At 36.2% G+C, this 21,925-nt stretch overlaps 1 protein-coding gene across 1 annotated transcript in view; it reads left to right on the plus strand.

Annotated features, from left to right (window-relative positions):
• The window catches only part of TMEFF2 (transmembrane protein with EGF like and two follistatin like domains 2), a 250,820-nt gene that overhangs the window by 132,073 nt on the left and 96,822 nt on the right, over window positions 1–21,925 (plus strand). The gene's annotated exons all lie outside the window — the stretch shown is intronic.

The raw sequence follows: 21,925 nt of genomic DNA on the forward strand, positions 1-21,925 counted from the left end.
TCCTAAAATGGTGGATCTGGGCAACTGCACAGATTTTACTTAAAGGGTATGCATAGGCACTCTCATAGCTGAATTAGGGAGATGGTAGGGCAAGGAATAATCTTTGAGCCACCCCATAGGATCAACTTCTCCCTTCACCCAAGCAATACTCAGCTTCTCCTGTAAAGATATGCTGAACAGATTATGTATAATATTCATTATTTTGAATGGGTCCCAAAATGTTAGTCTTCTAGGGCGGCCACGTGTATTGGTCCTACCCTGATCTCATACGTAAAGTGAGCAACCCAAAGGTCTTTGTATGGCATGACAGTGGAAAGAGGCAGACTCTCTTTCTTTCTCTTTTTCTTTTACACACATAACTTCAGAAAAACAACCAGGTGTCCTTTCTTTTTTTTTTTCAATATGCAGACTGTGTTTGCCTAGAGCAGTTAACAATCATTTTGATCAAAGTGGGTAAGGGAGTAAATCTTAAATGTTCTCACCACACACACAAAATATTCGTAATTACGTGAGGCGATGGAGGTGTTAGCTAACACTATGGTGGTGACCACATTGCAATATATAAGTGTATCAAACATGTTGTACACCTTAAACTTATGCAAAGTTATATGCCAATTATATCTCAGTAAAGTTGAAGGAAAAACACAATCATTTTCATCAAACTTTTGTGGGTGGAGGGGGCAATTCATCTAAGAAACAGAAAGAAAAAATTAAGGCAAGATAATTTTGGCAAGAATGAAACAGTCTGCACTTAAAACATTTTAGAATATTTTTGAATGTAGATTAAATTGAGGATTCCAACTGAGCAAACTGAGATTCTTAGGGTAAATTAACTAAGTACTTACAATAAACACTGCTATTGACTAGCCACGTGAACTAGCCACCCATTAATAAAAGCAGATATCAGTAGGATTTCCATACCTGTTAAACATTTCTAACCAATGGTCAGCTAGGAGTCAAGTCAGGGAGTGTATGCACTGGTTTGACCATCTTGAGGTAAACAGACATATGTTTTCTTAGGAACCTCCTGGACTCTTAATGGCTGATGAACTTTATGGTTCCCAAACCTGGCTGGGAATTTTTAAAACACATCGATTCTTTAGTTCCATGTCAAAATTAATGAATCAGAATTTCAGAGAAGTGGGGCTTAAAACTTTACTTGTCTAAAACTCCCCCAGATGGTTGTATAAATACTGCTCTAAGATAAATGACTGACTCAGAGAATCTTTCTCCTCCCTAAATGCTTTAAGGCTCTGTATAGTCATAGTCATTATATATTAAGACACATTGATAAGAAATGTATCCTTAAAATATCTTGTTTTAATGTTTGCTGATGACTACATCTGTAGCTCAACTTTATTTTTAATGCTGTAAATTTTCTTGCTGTCAGCTATTTTACTTTTTAAAAATTCACATGGGTCCCTAATTTTTTCTTAAGAATTTTCCATTCCCCACTCTTTAATGATCACCTTTAAGTGACATGGTTTCACTTTACAACTGCAAAGATTTAAGGAATGAGACAATAATAGCAGATAAAAATGACTGATTTCTTACTATGAGCTTAGTCTATTTGTATGCATTCTTTTTTTTCCCTCAGTTATCTTCAAAATACCCTAGAGTAGATTCTATTATGATCACTTTACAAGGAGGAAACTGAGTTTTAAAATGTTTAAGTGGCAGGGCCAAGATGAAGATATGAGGTGAAAGTAACTAGAGGATGTTAGCATAACAATTCAACCAAAGATGCAATTAAAGTATTTCTTTCCTGTCATGTCTGGAAAAATGAGATGGCCAGATTGCAGGCAGCTTAGATCCAGTGACTGAAGACCTGCAGGGTTAGAGCTGGTGACAAGAGAGAAGCTTGCAGCAGGCAATGGGAAAATGTTCGGGCAAGCAGTGTCACTCCTGGTATTCTAGCAAAAGTTCAGATCTCTGGTATACAGGATAAGGAGACTTGGGCAAGGTAAGTGGCATCAGAAAGGTTCAACAGACGTGGGTACTGGAGTTAGGAAAAGAAATTTGGTTACAAAGGGAGCAAGGAGAAGGATAAGGCAGAACCTCAGTCATCAAGGAATTGGAAAGCTAATCAGGGGCAGATACTGGATAGATACCCACCTACCAGAACTGGTGTACAAAGCCAAGCCTTGGCTACAGAAGGCTGGGACAAGCCCCTAGATCTCAGAAATAAATTACAAGGTCAGAATGAAGCCAGCAGCAAGGATGACTGGTTGCTGAATCCGTTAGCTTTTGGCTAGGACATCTTGTATGCCCCCAGCCTAGAGACAAGATTAGTTCCAAAATGCAGAATAAGGCTGAGCCTCCAGATGAGGCTAAGTGGCCATAGCTGTGAAGATTAGAGGGATGCAGGGGGCAGGGAGCCAAGAAGATCATTATACTTCCCAGGCAAGAATGAAAAGTTGTTAGCGTTCAAATAAAATGTACTTAAAATGTCCAATGTAAGCAAGAAGGAATGGTGCTGAAATGATAAGCATATTGATTTTCATTTACATAAATACCTTTGCATGTTTACACACTGTATTTAGTTATGGCCATGAAGGGCAGACTGGAAACAGCTGAAGGACACAAGAATAAAGCAATAAATGAAATTAAATAGTCATGGAATGAAAGAGGCTATAAAGTAAGATAAGAAGCAATAGGGGAGGGATCTGACTCTAGTACTAGTCAACTGAATCAGGGGAGCTTGATGTGCTATTGATTCCAGATGAAACCATGGCCAGGTCCTCTCACAAACATAAAATACTGCATTTGCTATGTGGGAACAAAGAGTATAAGTCAGTGTTTAGTTTTATTTTTTTCCCTTGACATTAACTAAACTACAATTTTATGCATACAAGTTCCTCAACCATACATTATGAAATAATAACAAGATGTGGATAAGTAGTACTGAGAAATAATGTTACTATTGTAACTGCAATATTGAAACAAATGTAAAAGATTGATTCCTGATTTTTCTTTAACCCTAGCCTAAGAAATTAATACTTTACATTTTACCACAAGGGGTAAATCTAGCTATTCAAAGATGTTCAGGTATTTTCTAGATGAAGGTAAACCTCTGTTAGAATTAAAAAGCCAGTACACAATCAGCTGATCTTGTTTCCATAGTTAGATGAGTTTTTGAGTCAAGAAGCAAGGTACATTGGACACGGGAAAGAAAAAACAATAAAAGGGAGAAGGGTAAGGAGAGTAGAGGAAAAGGAGAAAAAATAATAGAGGATGACATTGATAAACCATGATACTAATAATGTAAAATTTAATGCCTTTATTTTGAGAAAAACAGATGGTTTATAAGCTTATACAAGCTCCTCCCTTATGTGCTATGATTTCCTTTCAAGGTTTTTCTCGTGCATTTTTCTTCTTCTTATGGAGAACATCAAGGCTGTAGAAATAAGAAACTGGTCAGATTTTCTCAAAAGGAAAGAAAGACCATTGCTACAAAAGATTCTTCAGTTATAGATATCTACCTATGTGTAGGAAAGGATCATGCTTTCAAAAGAGGGTTAAAAGTCCACATGGTGAGTGGTCCACACCACAGATATATCCACTCTCATATCAAGGCATCTCTTTATTTAGGATGGACCTCGAAAATAATTGGAACACCAGTGCAAAGGGATATGCATGCCTATTTATGGGGAAAGGGTTAAAAGGCAAAGAAAAGAAGGGCTTAAAAGACAGTTTCTCTTTATATCTAGACTGAAAAAAGGTCAAAACTAATATATTTATACATCAAAGAGACTCTCAGATACCTCCTGCCAAGTATAATTTATAAAGAAAAAGAAGGGCTTCTAAGCCAAACATAATAAATTTGACTCATAGCAAAGTAATAAAGCCCCATCTGATAGTACTGGGAATACTAACTTATGATTTCAACATATATTTCTGATACTTGCTTGGTTTTAGAAACAGCTTTATATTCCCTTAATTATCTTACCTGATAAATTATTTCAGTAAGTCCAAAGTAGGTCAGTAGTAACTCTTTGCACTGGGAACTAGTCCTAAGAAGTAATTATCCTAGAACTTTCTGTTGGTCCTGTCAGTCAGAAGTAGTTCAGAGCCCTGGGGTTGATACTTGATTTAATATAAGAAAAGAGCAAGCTGATAGCTGGGTCTGACCATAGAAATGACTGGGTATGAAATTGGCTGCAGGCCTAACATTTCCAGGGTATCAAGATAGATCAAGGAAGGGAGCACAGGTGTAAGAGCAGATGCAGCTGGGTGACAAATGACATAAAGGGACAACTTAAATCATTATGTGTATTTGCTTCATATGTAGGCTTTATAGCTCCTGTGCCCATTTTAACTTTGCTCTTGTATTATTCTCAACATGCCACTTAGGCCCCATTAGCGAAATCATATTGGCTTAAATGCTATTAATTCCTCAGTAGTCATTCATTTTGTCTTTGAAAGCATTAATAATGTTTTCCAGTTTTAGTGCATCACATCCTAGTGTTTGACTGCAATGGTAAGAAAGGAGAAAAGCAAAGTAGTTCAGTAAAAAGAGTTCAGAAGAGAAAATGAATGAGCATCTATTTTTTCCTTTATTTCATTGATGTTCATAACTGAAACAGGGTGTGAGATTTGGCATTACTTTTTGAGCCTCTCTTACAAAGACAGTTTAGTTTGAAGTCTTTTAACATCTTGCTCCTTTGATCTAAGAAGGCTCCTTGTCACTAGGAAGACTGTGTGTTGCTGGCATCATTCCCACCTTTAATGCTTTTTGGACTGTAGAGAATCATGAATATTTGAAGTGGGGCAATGGTCAAGGATGATCCTTGGCACTAGATTTCACCATACATATAAGCAAATTAGGCATTAGGTCCTGCTGACTTCAGTATTGGGTTATGAGTTTGATAGGGAAAAATAAGACACCTCTGAGTCTTAAGATTTAGAAATGATTTCTTTTTAAAACTACTACTGGTCGACAATTGAACAAAAAAGATTGTGTTGCAACTGGAAAGTTTCCAACTGTTTTCTACTAAGTAAAAAGAATATCATTTGGGGTTGTATGTGGGCTCTAAAGAAGAAGATGCTGATTAGTCACAGAATTTTACTGAACTACGAGTTCATTCAGTCTTCCCCTATGGTGTTTTCTTTATATTGATTTCCTTTACTCTCTTGCCTTAGAACTGTAAAAGCGGTTACCATAATTAGGACTGACTTCTAATGTGAGTTTACTCATGGAGAGAATAAAACACACACACACACACACACACACACACAAACAGAAAATAGGTCTGTCTAGTCCAGAAAATCTAAGGTTTGGGTGGGTTGTAGGCTTTATGATAAAACCTTCTTAGTTCTAAGACTCCCGTAGTTAGGATGCTGCCTCCCTCAAATTGCCTTTCCTTCACCATGAAGAGTGTTGTCGCCTGTGAAAACTGCCATAGTATTGTCTGTTTGTATAGATGGGGTCTGAAGAGTAAAGACATCTCCCTTTCCTTTAATACTTCCATTTGCCCAGAAACTTTTTCCAGAGAAGAGGGCAATATACAGCTTCTGCTGTATATTTGGGGAAACACACCTCTTCCCACTCCCATAATTTCAAGAGAAAAATGTTGACATTTTTAGCAAATCTATGGCTTAATGTAAAAATTTGAGTTTGATTTTATTTCCTTCTTTTATATATTTATCCACCTATCTTAAACAAGAAAAAATAATTTGTACTTTTAAAAAATTTCACACAATTTAGAAGTGCAATTATAAATAATACTAGTATTTGTAACATGGTCTGTACAATGGTCTGTGCCTACAAACGCCATGTCTGTGACCCAGACTTCCCTCTGCCGATAGCTGCCAATAGCCAAGTCTGCAAATTGAATCTAAACACTTTAAGTGTTACTTAGAAAGATGAATAAATAATGATGCCACTTCAAATGCACAGCAGGCCATTCCAAAAAGAGACAAACAAAAAAATATACAACTAACCCACCCTCCAAATTTGGGTTGAGCTTTGTGAAAAGTACGATTTTTTTAAATAAAACTGAAATTTGAAAATAAATCATGGTCTTTCAAACAAAGACATACCTCAGGTCTTCTATGTACTGGGCTACTTTACTTAGAAAGGAATTGGATTTTCACATAAGTTCTGAAGAGTCTTTTGAATTTTTCTCAGTAATTATGTATGCCTCAACTGTGCTAGTTATCGCACAATGATTAATGAAACTTAATTAGGATGTGATGGGTGCAGATGTGGATCTGGTGTAGAGTATCGAAAAATACAGGAATAAAGTATTGAAAACTTTAATACGTTTTATATGTTTTTGCAATTTTTATTTAGCTCAGACATTAGAAATCAGGTAACTTCGATTTTATATAAAAATAATGAAATACTACCTGAAGGCAGAACAAAGGAAACAAAACTCCAAAGCATAGATTGTATTTCTCCCACTAACTTAACTGTTTTCATTACTTGTTTCTCTTTTACCTGTTTGTGTAGACTATACCCTGTTACTCCTGCCTTACTTCTGGTGCTCACTCACCAAACTCTCACCCACAATTTTGTGTTGAGTTTTCTAAGTCTCAGTTTCTAGTATATTCCGAGTCAGAGACTCCTGTGCCTTAAAACCAGGAAATACACGCTCCATGTTCCAACATCACAACATAACATCCCAGTCTCAGAGATAAAAACATGAATCTCATTGTGATCATCAAAAGATGACAGAATTTTCACAAGCATGTGTTTCCTATGCAGCAGGTACCATGGTATTGTTTACATTCATGGAGCCATTTAATCCTCCTGCTAATCTTATGAAGTTAGATACACTAATAATTCTCATTTTACATGGAAGGAGACACAGAGAGGTTAAGCAAACCACCCAAAGCCAAAGAGTAAGTGGAAGAGCTAGGATTTGAACCCTGCCAGGCTGACTCCAGACACCATGCTCTTAACCACCACTCAGTATCTTCTCATATGTTTAATAACATAAATTATGTGTCTGCATGTGTGTGTGTGTGTGTGTGTGTAGCGTGCATTAGGTGTATATCATACACGTATAACATGTTGGATATATTCAGTACAGAATTTCACACTTTTCTGTTGTTGAAATAGAAAATACAACCTCTTTGTGATAAAGTCTACCACTAACAGGTTCACATCACCTATGATGTCCTTTGAAATATTTTTTTCCCATTAGATATATACACCTTATTTTTGGCAGACTGTGTGGGTTTTATGTGTTTTTTTGTAGAGGTATCGAATTATTATCTATAGAGCATATCCTTATGACTATATGTGTGCCCAATTAGGTTGAGAAGGTTATTAACCATGAGGTTGCAGAGAAGAGACATATCTTCACCAAAACCTGGTTCTTTGAGCCGTTTCAACTTCAATTTGCTTGTTTTGAGTAAGGCAATAGCAACTCTGATTATGAACCAGGATGAACATTATTTATAACTAGTGATAGGCTTTAGATTTTTATCCAGAAAAGAGGCACATAACATGGAGAGTGGCCATTATAATACTCCCCCTTCCTTTAATGCTGGTGCCACTACTAGCAATATTTCAAAGGGCTGTGCAAAAGGCAGAGGAGCATTGGGGAACCCAGAAGAGCACGGGCACTGCTCAGTAAGCCATTTGTTAAGAAAGGTGGGACTTCATTCCTTAGTATCTTTGAGAATAGCTGATGGACTACATGCTCCTTTCCAAGTGGTAGAGGAAGGTTTATTACAAATGCATATTCTTGCTGCAAGAATAGAAATTATGAGATATAAAGAAATAGGGAAGAATCAGCAAATTAAATGGCAAATAAATATGGCCCATATGCCAGTGGATTTTAATCCCTATCTCAGTACAATGCTCTGCTATATCTTTTTATTTAACACTTAAAAATATAATGCCAAGCCTCTTATTTCCCAATCTAATGTATGTTTTAATGGTTACATTAAAATGGAATTTGCTGTGGCTTTTTCTGATTATAAAAGTTGCACATGTTTATCATAGAAATTTCAAAAGCCTAGAAATATTACAATGTCATCCCACCATTCCAAGATAATTACCATAAAATTTTGAGGTGTGTTTTCCTCCTATGTGTGTGTGTACATGCACATGTGTGTGTATGTATTTTTGATGAGTCGAATCATATTTTATATATCAACAAAGCCTCTCTCTTGAAAATTTTACTTAACCTTGAGGTTGTGCTTGGAGATTATTACAAATGCTAAACAAATTTATGAGTAATATATTTAGATTTGAACATAATTTCTGTGGGCCCAAATTCTAATTATTCTTTCAAAATTTTTGCCTTTCTCAAGACACATGGAGTTGAGGGCAGTGTCCTAACATTTGCGATCTAAAGAATTTACCAAAACCTAAATCCCCTCTAAGTCTACCTTAGACATTTTTCTTGGTTAACTCCAAGAGGTTAGACAGTATGTGTACTGAAAACACTTCCTTTGTCTGTATCCAGAGTGTTCATAATAAATAGCTTTCTAAGGTATAAGCATTATTTACTGAGAAACTGTCCTCCCACAGGTGTTTTAAATTGGGTAGAAACCGCTCCTGGCCTTCGGTGGTTTACTCCCAAATAGTAATATACTGTATATGTTGGTTCATCTAAACAACAAATCAGCAAGCAGTCCTCGGCAGCCCACATCAGTTTGTTCCAGAAATATGCCCCTATAAGCAGTATGTGTAATATCTAATAAGTGATTGAACAAATTGTAAAATTATATGCAACATCCAATTGAAAAAAATCAATACTGCTGAAGAACTAAATGCTTATTATAGTATAAAGAAAAAAATAAATAAAGGAAACAAATATCTGTTTTTTCTAGCTTCCCCCCAATGCAAAGTAAAATTAATCAGGAGTGGGTCCATTCATCCCTTCACTACTAAGCTCTGAGTGAAACATAAGAACTCAGGACTATGCACTTGGGACGAGTGATCTTCTGAAGTTTGTTTACCACAGCTCTTTTTTATTCATTGCAGTCTTTTCGAAGTCTTTACATAATAGTTTACTCTGTTCTCTGAACTCATCCTAAAATGAGCTTTCTATAATCAAAATTGTATTATTCAGGGTAATAAAAGCAATGCTCAGTTCCAAGTAGTCATAAGTGCCTATAATCAGCAGATATTAAAAGATGTATATCAGGGAGAAGTGTGCAACAACTGAGGAAAAAGCAAGAAATGAAGTAAAATATTATCTTCACTTTAGCAGAAATTAGTGATGTATTTCTGTTTAAACATTGATATGTACATAAATGTGATACTTTAAGACATTCAAATATAACATCAAATTATCAATTATGACAAAGAAATAAAAATATTATATTTGAATGAAGTATGCAGTTTAATTTTAATTGAATATGTTTTTCCTCCTCTAAAAGATTTGTTGATTTGGGAAAAAGAGAATACAACAGAGATGCTTGCATTACAGTGACATCGGATGGTCAGACTTGGGAGGGGAAATACATTAAAAGAAGCCCTGTATTGATCAGTATATCTGTACCTGACATTTTTGTGTATTATTACATGCTTAGGAGATATGTTATGGTATGTTTTACACTGAATTCATAAGTCTTTTAACAATTGTCTTTTGTTGGAGAAAATATTTCCCTTTTGAGATGCACATGGCTTTTAAGGGACAGCCAGATGAAAAGGGAAACCTTCTAACATATTAAAACCTAATTCTTTTCAGCCTACTTTCTCCTCTCCTTTGATCCTCTGATATCTCTAGGATGTAGTTAGGGCAGGTAATGTTATCTTCATTTGACAGGTAAATACACGAAGCCCCTGGGAATTCCCTGGCGGTCCAGTGGTTAGGACTCCATGCTTCCACTGCATGGGGCATGTGTTTGATCCTTGGTTGGGGAACTAAGATTCCACAAGCTGCGCAGCGTGGCCAAAAAAAAAATACATGAAACCCCTGAAAGGTTAAGGGTAATCAACATGTAGTAAAGAGAACGGCTCAAGTGATTTATGCCACTATCTCATCAAAGCTACCCAAGAGAGATTTTAAAAAGAGAGAGAGAAAAGAGTTGGTATGACATAGTGGAAAGGCCACTGGGTTCAGAGAAGTGAGGCCTCATCTTGGATAAAATCACATCATTTCCCTTGGTCTCTGTTTTTTTTTTTTTTTTCTTCCTATAGACGAATTAGATTACATAGATAATTAGATGATAGATAGATTTATAGTCATTTTGTAGTACAATTCACATAAAACTCATTCATTTAAAGTATACAATTCAATTGTTTTTAGTATAGTCACCAAGTTGTGCGCCCATCAACACAATCAATTTCATAATATTTTTATCACTTCAAAAAGAAACTTGTACACTTTAGCAGCCCCTCCCCATTTCCTCCCCAAGTTTCCCTCCTCCATCCTTAGGCAACAACTAATCTACTTTATGTCTCTATAGATTTCCTTATTCCAATATTTCATATAAATGGAATCATTCAACAGGTTGTCCTTTGTGACTGGGCTTCTTTCACTTAGAATATTTTCAAGGTTCATTGTATCATGTATCAGTATTTCATTTTTTGATTGATGAAAAGTATTTAATTGTGTAGATATACCACATTTTGTTTATGCATTTATCAGTTAGTTGATGAACATTTGGGTTGTTTCCAATTTTGGGTTCTGATAAATAATGCTGTTATGAACATTTGTATACAAATTTGTGTGTTTGTATATGTGTGTAAGTACAAGTTTATTTTGGACATATGTTTTTATTTCTCTTGGTATATACCTAGGAGTAGAATTGTTAGATTAAATGGTAACCTCATGATTAACTTTTTGAGGCACTGCCAGACAGTTTTCCAAAGTGGCTGCACCATTTATATTTCTAGCAGCAATGTATGAGGATCCAAATTTCTCCACATCCTTGCCAACACTTATTATTACCATCTTTTTGAATAATACAATCCAAGTGGGTATAAAGTGGTCTCTGATAGTGGTTTTGATTAACGTTTTCCAGATGGCTAATTGTGTTGAGTCTCTTTTCAGTGTGCTTACTGATCATTTGTATGTCTTTGGATAAACATCTCTTCATATTTTTACCCATTTTTTAATTGAGGTATTTATCACTAAGTTGTAGGAGTTTTTTTTTAATTGTAGGTATAAGCCTCTTACCAAATATATATGATATGAAAAGAGTTTCTCCATTCTGTGGAGTTGTCTTTTCATTTTTGTGGCGATACCTTTCAAAACACAAAAGTTTTTAATATTGATGAATTTCAATTTGTCTGTCTTTCGTCATTTGTGTTTTTGGTGTCACAATTAGGAAGGTTTTGCTTAACCCAAGGTCACAAAGATTTACTCCTATATTTTCTCCTAAGGGATTTATAGCTTTGGCTCTTATATTTAGGTCTCTGATTCATTTTGAGTTAATTTTTTATATGGAGGGAGGAAAGGGTCAAGAATCATTTTTTTACTTGTAGATAATCAGTTATTTCAACACCATTTATTGAAAAAACTATCCTTTCTCCACTGAATTTTCTTGGCACCCTTGTAGAAAATCAACTGACCCTGTATGTGCGGGTTTATTTTTGAGTTCTCATTTTATTCCATTGATGTATATGTATATCCTTATGCCAGAATAAACTCCATTTTCTCATAGGTAAAATATAGGAAATAAGGGTGTTGGTCTAGATAATGTCCGTGGTTCTTTTGAATCCAAACATCACCTAAGATAGGAACAGAATTACTGTGAGCTATATAGACCTACTTCACAAGCATCCCCAGTGGCCCCAGTGGCATTGTTCCTCTTTCCTTTTCAACCTAAAATTTTCACTGTCAGTTTTAAATTAGAAAAGATGGTCTATTGTGTCCAGAAGGTAGCATTTACAACTCTGTATTTTAACCCTCATGCAGAAATAAGATTTTCATACTGGCTAATCATCTCTTTAGAAAGCTCAGAAAACAGGAGGCTCTTCAAAGGATATGAATCAGTGGTAGCAAAAGGTAGAAATACAATGAAGTTATTTAAATAAGAGAAAAAATTCAAGAATTTAATAATAAAACAATGTTGAGAAGAAAGGAGAAAAGTAGGATAGAAAAAGTAATTTTAAAGAAAAATCAAACTAAGAGAATATGCTAAAACTGTATTTCTGAGTATCCCTGATTCAAGGTAAGGAAGAAAAAGAATAATTCTCATGATGTAATTAGAAAAGACACTAGTTCATCAAAAGATACTTTAAGAAGTTCTGAACTCCACAAGGATTTATACTCTATGACTTTAATAACATTTTGAACAAAATAAAATACAACATCCTTGACAACTCCCTTATAAATTATACAAAATTACTTATATTGGATCCTAATGTAATATATTAATGATAAAATTCTAAAGTTGTAAGATTATATCTGTAGACGTGATTCTCTGTAAGACCTGAATAATGATATCCAGATATGTTATTGTTATGGTATCTGATTCGGTGCAGGGTTAAAACAAGATCGATGGCCAATGTGTCTGTTAGTCTTTTTCTCTTAATTATTGTTATCTCAGGCAGAGATTAGGCAGAACTCCTAAAATATTTCATATGAGTTTCTAGGATTATAGTTCCCAAGTACAGATATCAAAACTAAGCAGTTGTTGAGAGAAAAATCATTTGTTCAAGCAGCAGAGAAAGGAAGAGTGCCAGGTCTTCAGATGGTCCTAGAAGAGTGTTTCTTGAACAATTCTCTGATTTACTATAAGCCATTTATGAAAAAATTGGAAATCAGATGACTTGGTTTGTGACAATAAAGTGTCATTTCCTTATATCATTGTTTTCTGTAAATACTTTATTTTACTATTAATTAAGAGTAAAAGATGTGGTTGTTACACAAGTTCATGCCAAGTGGGAAAACATTGATCAGATTTTTATGACAAATATCCTACCTTTGATCATATTTAGTTAAAAGATTATAAGTAGAAATGAGAAGCAAAGATAAAAATATGCAAAACAATAGCAATATATCATAATATAGAGCCTAACAATTATGATTATGGGTTTAGAATACGAAATGTGACTTAAGATATACAGTTGCTTATAAGACTTCCTACTATCAATTCTGCTTTTTCTATTTTTCCTCAGATAACCAATATAAAACCAATAATTTGCTAGATATATTTGACTATATATTTTTTAAATCTTCATAATGGGATTTGTAGCCCTTTATTAGTATAATCAAGCTTCTGGGACTTTTAACCCACTTATTCATTGATTGCACCTTTTTCCCCAAATTTTGTTTGTCCCAAATCAAAGTATAGTTTCAAATTAATATCTTGTACTGCAGTGTTAAAAGAGAAAAAAATCTTTGCACTAAGGATGAAACAACACATTGTAATAAAGTACAGTGCACAAGGTCAGTAGGCTCGCATTTTCTTTTCTTCTTTTTTTAACGTTTTTATTGGAGTATAATTGCTTTACAATGGTGTGTTAGTTTCTGCTTTATAACAAGGTGAATCAGTTACACATATACATATATCCCCATATCTCTTCCCTCTTGCGTCTCCCTCCCTCGCACCCTCCCTATCCCACCCTTCTAGCTGGTCACAAAGCATCAAGCTGATCTCCCTGTGCTATGCGAACGCTTCCCACTAGCTATCTATTTTACATTTGGTAGTGTATATATGTCCATATATACACTACCACTCTCTCACTTTGTCCCAGCTTACGCTTCCCCCTCCCCATATCCTCAAGTCCATTCTCTAGTAGGTCTGTGTCTTTATTCCCGTCTTGCCCCTAGGTTCTTCATGACCATATTTTCTTTTTTTTAGATTCCATATCTATGTGTTAGCATACAGTATTTGTTTTTCTCTTTCTGACTTACTTCACTCTGTACGACAGACTCTAGGTCAATCCACCTCACTACAAATAACTCACTTTCGTTTCTTTTTATGGCTGAGCAATATTCCATTGTACATATGTGCCACATCTTCTTTATCCATTCATCTGTCAATGGACACTTAGGTTGCTTCCATGTCCTGGCTATTGTAAATAGAGCTGCAATGAACATTGTGGTACATAACTGTTTTTGAATTATGGTTTTCTCAGGGTATATGCCCAGTAGTGGGATTGCTGGGTCATATGTTAGTTCTATTTGTAGTTTTTTAAGGAACCTCCATACTGTTCTCCATAGTGGCTGTATCAATTTACATTCCCACCAACAGTGTATGAGGGTTCCCTTTTCTCCACACCCTCTCCAGCATTTATTGTTTGTAGATTTTTTGATGATGGCCATTCTGACCAGTGTGAGATGATATCACATTGTAGCTTTGATATGCATTTCTCTGATGATTAATGATGTTGAGCATTCTTTCATGTGTTTCTTGGAAATCTGTGTATGTTCCTTGGAGAAATGTCTATTTGGGTCTTCCGCCCATTTTTGGATTGGGTTGTTTGTTTTTTTTTGATACTGAGCTGCATGTAAATTTTGGAGATTAATCCTTTGTCAGTTGCTTCATTTGCAAATATTTTCTCCTATTCTGAGGGTTGTATTTTCGTCTTATTTATGGTTTCCTTTGCTGTGCAAAAGTTTTTAAGTTTCATTAGGTCCCATGTGTTTATTTTTGTTTTTATTTCCATTTCTCTAGGAGGTGGGTCAAAAAGGATCTTGCTGTGATTTATGTCATAGAGTGTTCTGCCTATGTTTTCCTCTAAGAGTTTGATAGTGTCTGGCCTTACATTTATGTCTTTAATCCATTTTGAGTTTATTTTTGTGTTTGGTGTTAGGGAGTGTTCTAATTTCATTCTTTTACATGTAGCTGTCCAGTTTTTCCGGCACTACTTATTGAAGAGGCTGTCTTTTCTCCATTGTATATTCTTGCCTCCTTTATCAAAGGTAAGGTGACCATATGTGCGTCGGTTTATCTCTGGGCTTTCTCTCCTGTTCCATTGATCTATATTTCTGTTTTTGTGCCAGTACCCTACTGTCTTGATTACTGTAGCTTTGTAGTATAGCCCAAAGTCAGGGAGCCTGATTCCTCCAGCTCCGTTTTTCTTTCTCAAGGTTGCTTTGTCTATTCGGGGTCTTTTGTGTTTCCATACAAATTGTGAAACTTTTTGTTCTAGTTCTGTGAAAACTGCCAGTGGTAGTTTGATAGGATTGCATTGAATCTGTAGATTGCTTTGCGTAGTATAGTCATTTTCACAATGTTGATTCTTCCAATGCAAGAACATGGTATATCTCTCCATCTATTTGTATCATCTTTAATTTCTTTCATCAGTGTCTTATAATTTTCTGCATACAGGTTTTTTGTCTCCTTAGGTAGGTTTATTCATAGGTATTTTATTTTTTTTGTTGCAATGGTAAATGGGAGTGTTTTCTTAATTTCACTTTCAGATTTTTCATCATTAGTATATAGGAATGGAAGAGATTTCTGTGCATTAATTTTGTATCCTGCTACTTTACCAAATTCATTGATTAGCTCTAGTAGTTTTCTGGTAGCATCTTTAGGATTCTCTATGTATAGAATCATGTCATCTGCAAACATTGACAGTTTTACTTCTTTTCCAATATGGATTCCTTTTATTTCTTTTTCTTCTCTGATTGCTGTGGCTAAAAGTTCCAAAATTATGTTGAATAATACAGGTGAGAGTGGGCAACCTTGTCTTTTTCCTGATCTTAGTGGAAATGCTTTCAGTTTTTCACCATTGAGGATGATGTTGGCTGTGGGTATGTCATATATGGCCTTTATTATGTTGAGGAAAGTTCCCTCTGTGTCTACTTTCTGGAGGGTTTTTATCATAAATGGGTGTTGAATTTTTTCAAAAGCTTTCTCTGCATCTATTGAGATGATCATATGCATTTCTCCTTCTATTTGTTAATATGGTGTATCACTTTGATTGATTTGCATGTATTGAAGAATCCTTGCATTCCTGGGATGAACCCCATTTGATCATGGTGTCTGATCCTTTTAATGTGCTGCTGGATTGTGTTTGCTAGTATTTTGTTGAGGATTTTTGCATCTATGTTCATCAGTGACATTGGCCTGTAGTTTTCTTTTTTTGTGACATCTTTGTCTGGTTTTGGTATCAGGGTGATGGTGGCCTCGTACAGTGAGTTTGGGAGTGTTCCTCCCTCTGCTATATTTTGGAAGAGTTTGAGAATGATAGGTGTTAGCTCTTCTCTAAATGTTTGATATAATTTGCCTATGAAGCCATCTGGTCCTTGGCTTTTGTTTGCTGGAAAATTTTTAATCACAGTTTCAATTTCAGTGCTTGTGATTGGTTCATATTTTCTATTTCTCCCTGGTTCAGTCTCAGAAGGTTGTGTATTTCTCATAATTTGTCCATTTCTTCCAGGTTGTCCATTTTATTGGCAAATAGTCGCTTGTAGTAATCTCACATGATCCTTTGTATTTCTGCAGTGTCAGTTGTTACTTCCCCTTTTTCATTTCTAATTCTATTGATTTGAGTCTTCTCCCTTTTTTTCTTGATGAGTCTGGCTAATGGTTTATCAATTTTGTTTATCTTCTCAAAGAACCAGCTTTTAGTTTTATTAATTTTGCTATCATTTACTTCATTTCTTTTTCATTTATTTCTGATCTGATTTTTACAATTTCTTTCCTTCTGCTAAATTTGGGGTTTTTTTGTTCTTCTTTCTCTAATTGCTTTAGGTGTAAGGTTAGGTTGTTTATTTGAGATGTTTCTTGTTTCTTGAGGTAGGATTGTATTGCTATGAACGTCCCTCTTAGAACCACTTTTGCTGCATCCCGTAGGTTTTGGGTCGTCGTGTTTTCATTGTCATTTGTTTCTAGGTATTTTTTGATTTCCTCTTCGATTTTTTCAGTGATCCCTTCATTATTAAGTAGTGTATTGTTTAGCCTCCATGCGTTTGTATTTTTACAGATTTTTTCCTGTAATTGATATCTAGTCTCATAGCATTGTGCTCAGAAAAGATACTTGGTACGATTTCAATTTTCTTAAGTTTACCAAGGCTTGACTTGCAACCCAAGATATGATCTATCCTGGAGAATGTTCCATGAACACTTGAGAAGAAAGTGTATTCTGTTGTTTTTGGATGGACTGTCCTATAAATATCAATTAAGTCCATCTTGTTTAATGTATCATTTAAAGCTTGTGTTTCCTTATTTATTTTCATTTTGGATGATCTGTCCATGGGTGAAAGTGGGGTGTTAAAGTCCGCTACTATGATTGTGTTACCCTCGATTTCCCCTTTTATGGCTGTTAGTATTTGCCTTGTGTGTTGAGGTGCTCCTATGTTGGGTGCATAAATATTTACAATTGTTATATTTTCTTGGATTGATCCCTTGATCATTATGTAGTGTCCTTCTTTGTCTCTTGTAGTAGTCTTTGTTTTAAAGTCTATTTTGTCTGATATGAGAATTGCTACTCCAGCTTCCTTTTGATTTCCATTTGCATGGAATATCTTTTTCCATCCCCTCACTTTCAGTCTGTATGTGTCCCTAGGTCTGAAGTGGGTCTCTTTTAGCCAGCATATATACAGGTCTTGTTTTTGTATCCATTCAGCCAGCCTATGTCTTTCGGTTGCAGCATGCATTTTTTAAAATGGAATTTAGTTTAATTTTATTTGTGCTGCCTAACGTTGGCTGTTAGGGTCATTGTAGAGAACTATGGATACTGAAAACTATAGCCTGCAAAGTTACTAGTCAAGAAGATTTTCTTTTTAATGGGAAGTAATACAATGGACACAAGTATCTTAACTATAGAGAAGAGCAGTGTCAGCATGAGCTGGGATAATTAGGTTCGAAAGTTTTGGAAGAATAATTTAAAAATAACCACTAAGCACTAGTGAACACTTACTTTGTGCCCTGCTCTCCTCCAAGGGTTTTGCATTCATTAATTCATTTAACATTAACTGGAACACTAAAAGTTAGGTACTAGGATGATTCCAGGTTTAAATAGGATGGAACTTAGGCACAAAGGTGTTAAGTAACTTGTCTAAGTTTACTTGTCTAGCAAGGGTCAAAGTCAAGCTTTGAACCCAGAGGCCAACTTGGGGAACAGTGGAGAACTTACAAGACTCAGAGGAGTTTTACAGGTATAGAGAAGGGGAAACAGATAAAGAAAGGCATGTTTAATTAGCATGGAAGTCAAGTACACCATCTTATTTCATTCTTCACAACAGTGTGGTGAGCTAGGTATTATTTTCCTCCATTTATACACAGGATGGAACTGGTTTTGGGGAGGTTAATAACATGACAAGTGTATGTTGCTAGGTAGGGGCAATTCTTGAATTCAACCTCAGATTTTTCTAAGATAATTCCAAGGTCCATGCACTTTCTTTGTTTAACACTAGAGGGAAGATATTAAGGTAGAATTAAGGTAGTTAAAGAAAGGAATAGCTTATGACTGAGAATGTGTGTAGTACCTGAAGAGCTAGAAAGGTACCTGTAACCAAATGATTGAAGACTTAGTTGTCAAGTACATTAGGATAAGTAACACTAAATGTTAAAACAGATAAATGCTAAATTTTCAGAGGTATAACACATGCGCGTGCGCACACACACACACACACACACACACACACACACATATTTATTTCTTGTTCTCATCACAGTTCAAGGCAAGTGTTCCTAATCAGGTAATCTTACACATGGTTTGTTAGGAACCATATCTCTTTCCATATCATGGGCCTGACATTCCCTAAATCATTAAGGTCCTATTCATTTACTTAATAGAAAACAAAAGAGAAGGAATGATCATACATGGGAGTTTTTATCGGCCAGTCTTGGAAGTGGCATTCCTCCCTTCTACATAGGTCCTTCTGGCCAGAACACGTTACACAGTCAAAGGAGCATTAAGGAGAAAGAACCCAGTAATGAAGTTTGGTAATTGTCATTAAAAGAGAGAAAGATTGGAGCCAAGGAAGCTGTACAGTAGCAGTGTATATTTAGTTAGTACATGTGATGTGTCACGCTCTGTCTCAGCCTTGGTGATACAGTGTATAACACAGACCAGGTCCACACCTGCAAAGAGCTTACATCCTGGGGAGGTTCTGGTTCACGATGGTGACATAGACATCCTGAGAAGAGGAGGGGGAGATAGGTGATATAGAAATAAACAAGTGAGCAAGTAAGATGCTTCCAGATAAGTTTTTTTAAAAAAAATACAAGAGTTCTGAACAACAACGTCCTGGGAAAGGGGGATGCTATTTAAGATCGGGTATTTAGGAAATGCCTCTCTGAGGATTGCCATTGGAGTCAAACAGCAAGCAAGGACCAGCCATACAAAGATCTGTAGAAAAGGAATTCTGAGCAGAGAACCTCTGGTCCAAAGACACAATAATGCTGACAAGCTTGGTGTGCTGAAGGAACTGGCAGAAGATTAGTGTGGCTAGAGCCCAAAAAATAAGAAAGCCTTAGATGAAATTGAAAAGGTCCTTGATCATGAAGATTCTAGTAACCTTTAATGGAGTGAGCTGTTTTTATTCTAAGTATGCTGAGAGGCCTCCAGATGTTTTCATCTGCGAGTAATTGATTTAGTCATCTGCCATCTGCTGGAGGCTTACTAGACCCTTCCAGAACATCACCATTGCCCCCTTCTCCAGATCTCAGAGCATTTTCCCTCGTTTCAATCCTATCAGTACCTAGTTACCCCAGAAATATGGATACGAGATTTCTTCAACCAGAAAGTAGCCTCCTGGAGAGCAGAGACTTATATTTAATTTGTGGCTCCCTCGGTAACAAGCACAGTTCCAAGGAAGCACTTAGGTCCAGTATAAGTGCATGCATAAATGAATGATGAATAAATAAATGAAGGAGGGAATGAAAAGTAGTTAAAGGAAGAGAGAGCACTATCCCCTTGACGTAGAGCCTGCAACATGCTTCTCACTTTCACTATGTCATTTGATCCACACGAGCACAATGGGTGCATGGGGAAGCATTTGGCAACTGCACAATTATGAGAAGCAAGACATTAGAAAAAGAGTCAGAGAGAAATGAAGATTTTGAGGCTGAGTGCTGGGAAGAATAATGGAACAACTTTGGAAATAGGGGTTGGGAGGTAGAGTCAATTTGGAGTAGGGGAGGGAGGTGGTGAGAGAAAGTTATGTTCTGCTTCAGCTGACAAAAGGCAGAACCAATTGCAATGCCCAGTAGGCAAATAATTAAAGGTTAAGTTGTGTGGTACAGACAAAAAGAGCTGCAGGAGTTCAGAGGAATCTAATAAAGAAAATGGATTTGGGGCTGAGGAATGAGAATAGACACTGGGCAGCAAAAAGTTAGATTACTGGGCAAAAGGACACAAAATATTTACTGAAAATAACATGAGACTGGAAAGAAAGGGCAAACTAAGTAATGGAAAATAGAAAGATATTAGGATATTTTAATTAAGAGACAATAAATTAGAAAGAGACCAAAGGGGGGAAAAAAAACCCTGAAGAACTGCTATCCTCTACTTGTTTAATTAAAAGATAAAATTACTGCCCTGCTGCTCACTGAACATTTCTGATTTCCCACCTCCAGAGTAAGGGAAATAGGTCTACATTACAGATTGTACTTTTGGCTCCCTTGAAGTTGGGGAAGCTCATGTAACTAGTTCAAGACCCTGACCTGGGGCTGAATATTTGATTGCCAATACACGACTCTGCAGTGTTCTTTCCTCTTTCTGGCACAGTAACTGGCACTGTTCAAGTAGGCGCCTTCTTCGTCATCCTGGGTCCTTGGGTGACAGGTAGCATGAATAAGAAATAGATCTCTGTTGTTTTAAGGCACTGAGATGTAAAGGTTGTTTGTTGCTGCAGCATAACATCGTACCATAACTGATGAATCCAACATCAGTGAGAAAAGATAGATTTGGAGTGAGAAAGACTCTTGATCACAAGTAGTGGAGAAACTGAGTTGTTAAGGCAGAGACACAGGTTGGCAAATGATAACTGACTGCTATAGTCTGAATGTTTGCATCCCCCTGCAAAATTCATATGTTGAAACCCCAAGGTGATGATGGTGTTAAGAGGTCTTTGGAAATGATTAGATCATAAGGGTGAAGCCCTCAAGAATGGGATTGGTGTCCTAATCAGAGACCATAGAGAGCTAGTGCACCCCTTCTGCTATATGACATTATAGCAAAAAGACGGCCGTCCATGAGAAAGTGGCTCTCACCAGATACCAAATCTGCTGCGGCCACGATGTGGGACTTCCCAGCCTCCAGAGCTATGAGAAATAAATTTCTGTTGTTATAAGCCACCCAGTTTATGGTATTCTTGTTAAAGCAGCCCATTGACTAAACCCATGACTAAGACATTGACCAAGCTTCTAACCTGCTTATCCTCAAAGGCCTTGCAACAGCGTGGCCCTGGAAACGCAGCTGCAGGTGAGCTCACCCACTCATCCATGCTTCACCCAGTGAAAAGTAGGATAAGCCATCTCCTTCAGGGCCTCTGGTCAGCTCTCTGAGTGCTGGCTGTGTCATTTTCCTTGCCTCCTCTTCACAGCTAACATGAGTTAGGTTGACTTACCTGAGGATCAAAAAGTTGAGAGGACAGCTAGTGGGGCTTCCAGATCTCCAGTTCCACAGTGCCTACGACAAAGGCGAGAAAGGAAACAGAGATAATCAGAACCAAAAGTATAAAGTAGAACAATTTATAAACAGGGAGAACAAAATGCTTGATTGGCTTCTGACAAGAAGGATATATTTAGGAAGATAAAACCAAGCTTACAAGAATAAAGCAGGAGTTGATTTTCCATATGATGCCTACAAATATAGGGACTAGTAAAAGGAAAAGAGATGTGCAATGTGCAACATGGAGGGATGAGGAGGAGGGTGAAAGGGCAAGGAAATGAATGTCTTTTTTAGCTCAATCTTTGACTACTTGTAGTGACCTAATTTTAGATTTGAGGAATTATACTTAAAACTGTATTTGAGATAGTGTTTTTCATATTTTAGATGGAATTCTAAGATTCATTGTAGACTTTAAATAAGAAACATTTATCAGTTCTTATTTTTAAATCTCAAAATCATGTTTTTAAAAAAGAAAACTTTTTTCTTCTTTTTAAAAGA

Source organism: Aethalodelphis obliquidens, unplaced genomic scaffold (assembly GCF_003676395.1).
Source record: "Aethalodelphis obliquidens isolate GAN/ISIS:26980383/991018 unplaced genomic scaffold, ASM367639v1 scaffold2, whole genome shotgun sequence".
Taxonomy (NCBI): domain Eukaryota; kingdom Metazoa; phylum Chordata; class Mammalia; order Artiodactyla; family Delphinidae; genus Aethalodelphis; species Aethalodelphis obliquidens.